The 3,339-nt window shown below is 48.6% G+C and overlaps 1 pseudogene; it reads right to left on the bottom strand.

Annotated features, from left to right (window-relative positions):
- Positions 1 to 452: 452 nt before the first annotated feature.
- LOC146184724 (uncharacterized) lies at positions 453 to 2,164 on the bottom strand (annotated as a pseudogene).
- Between the last annotated feature and the right edge of the window lie 1,175 nt (positions 2,165 to 3,339).

Below are 3,339 nucleotides of genomic sequence, written 5' to 3' on the forward strand. Positions count from 1 at the left end.
TATCTATTGCCTTTAGTAGATCTCAACATTGGTCCCACAATGTCAATAGCCACTCTATGAAACGGTAGGCCGATAGCTGGCATCTTGCCCAGTGGTACGGGACTAACTCTGCCCTTTGGGATTGTGCGTTGGCAAACGTCACACGACCTAATGAAGCGTTTAACGTCGCTTTGGACGCCTGGCCAAAATAACTTCTCGGTGATTCTGGACACCGTCTTCTGAACCCCCTGATGTCCGGCCATGATGGTGTCGTGTCCTAAGCGTAAAACCGTCTCTCGCAGATCTTTCGGTAACACAAGCTGTTGGACCTGCCTTCCTGAGCTAAAAATGCATTTCCTGTGAAGAAGACCACCTACCAATTGAAATTGAAACGAAGTACGACTTACGTCTCTTTTTTCTGCATTTCCCCTACTTTCTTGAAACAGGCTTGGAAGCTCGAATCTTCTCTTCGCTTAATTGCCATTTCGCCCGATGTTACTTTCAGACAGATCGCAACGGGAGTAGAGCGGCCGTTGCGTCGCTCTGGCTGTCTCTTGCGCTTGTGTCTCTACTGCCGACGAGAAACCGACTGCACCATCCCCTTGCTGGCCAGTCGTGGGCCTTTCCTCGTTTTGGTGCTTCCCAACATCGATCATCCTCCACTCAGGATCAGGGTCATTGACGCTTTCTGCACCCGAAATGTTTTCCAACATGAGATCATAAATTGGTTGCTCTACGCATTTTGCCAATAGCTCTCCGGTATAATAGGAGGTTGACACTAGAATCCTGGCTTCCGGCAGGTGCCTAACCGTGCTGTCCACCAGGGTGACAGCGGACGCTTCCCCTGTTAGGTCTTCGTTCCTCACTAGGCTTCTCCGAACCAGAACTCTATTGGCTCTACTGTGCCTAAGTTCCAATATATGACGGTCCTATATTTGTCCAACTACCTCTGGCATTGCTGTTTTCGACTTGGACGTTCAACTCTCCACTTCATTGTACAGTGGCGTTTGCTCCTCTTTGAGCTGTAGAACTTTGGCTGGTGTGATAAGTTCTTTCTTTAAATCAACCACACATGCAGCTCGGTCCTGCGTTCCATATTGGCATTCTTCCACAGTATACCCTATCCTGTTGCAACCTCGACACACGACCTGCGTCTTCCGGGCCGCACTGCTAGATCTACAGTCAACTGCATGGTGTCCCACCCTGTTACAGAGGAAACACCTGATTGGCGCCTTAAACTCCCCGCCGGAGGGTCTTGATTTTGCTAAATTTAATTCTGAAACCTTCTGATTTTTTTCGTTCCCCTTACTCATATTCCTGAGACTTTGAACTTCAAGAAATCGGTCTGCATTCTCGGCAACCTCTTCTAATGAACACAACTTTCTTTCAGGAATACCGCTAGATTTGGACTGCAGTATAGTAGGAACTACTCTGTCCCCAGTTTGTCATGAACGCCTTCAAAACACTTTTCTGTGTTCGACATCTCAAGCCATCTGTCGAAATAATTGGCCAGCCGACAAGAAAACTGCTTAGCGGTTTCAGAATCCTCAGGTTTCGTGGTGCGGAATCTCTCACGAAACCCCCCCGCTGTTAGCCTGAATCTTTGAAAAAGTGCCTTCTTGACTTTATCATAATCCATGGAATCAGACGCAGGCATCCTACCAAATACATTCAGCGCTTCCCCGACTAAACACATACTCAACGTTGTTGCCCATTCACAGCGCTCCCAACCTTGCCCTAAAGCTATCCGCTCAAATTGTTGCAGATATGCATCCAAGTCATCTTTTTTGTCATCAAAAGGAGCCTTCAGCTTCCTCGGACAAACTCTCGTCGATTTAGGCATTCCTATTCCTACCTCGGAGCCCCGATCGTCATCCGTGCTCCTCTCGCGTTCTTCGAACAACTGCTGCTGTTTTCACAGCAAAAACTCCTTCTCTCGTTCAATTCTTATTTCACGTTCCTCCGATTCCTTCGCTTCTTTCGCACTGATTTCTGCTTCTCGTTCCACGGCTTCACGCGCTGCTTTCTGCTGTCGCTCCGCGGCTTCACGCGCATCTTCACGGGCATCTTCAAGTGTCCGTGCTCTTTCATCCTGAGCCTTTTCACTTCTTGCTCATAGAGACTCATCGCCTCCTCTGCTTAGCCCTAGCTTGAGAGTCACCTCTGATGTCTTCGCCAAGTCCATACTATCTGCCTTCGAGACATCCGAAAGATCGGAGACAAATAGAAAATAAACAAGAAAATGCATCCTGGCAGGCTCGCCACTTCTTTCTTTGTCATGGATCTCCGGTGAACGCTCAGGCCGAAAGCATGAACTAGATGCCAGCCGTACCCACACGGACGCACATTTAACACACACACACACACACACACACACACACACACACACACACACACACACACACACACACACACACACACACACACACACACACACACACACACACACACACACACACACACACACACACACACACACACACACACACACACACACACACACACACACACACACACACACACACACACACACACACACACACACACACACACACACACACACACACACACACACACACACACACACACACACACACACACACACACACACACACACACACACACACACACACACACACACACACACACACACACACACACACACACACACACACACACACACACACACACACACACACACACACACACACACACACACACACACACACACACACACACACACACACACACACACACACACACACACACACACACACACACACACACACACACACACACACACACACACACACACACACACACACACACACACACACACACACACACACACACACACACACACACACACACACACACACACACACACACACACACACACACACACACACACACACACACACACACACACACACACACACACACACACACACACACACACACACACACACACACACACACACACACACACACACACACACACACACACACACACACACACACACACACACACACACACACACACACACACACACACACACACACACACACACACACACACACACACACACACACACACACACACACACACACACACACACACACACACACACACACACACACACACACACACACACACACACACACACACACACACACACACACACACACACACACACACACACACACACACACACACACACACACACACACACACACACACACACACAGACAGACAGACAGACAGACAGACAGACAGACAGACGCTAACTCGCAAACAAAATTAACAAAACAATAACACAATCTACAAAGACTAATGGCAGACACGATGCTTCACATTAA

The sequence above is a fragment of the Amblyomma maculatum genome, chromosome 7, assembly GCF_055883805.1.
Source record: "Amblyomma maculatum isolate TAMU_Amacu chromosome 7, ASM5588380v1, whole genome shotgun sequence".
Classification (NCBI taxonomy): Eukaryota; Metazoa; Arthropoda; class Arachnida; order Ixodida; family Ixodidae; genus Amblyomma; species Amblyomma maculatum.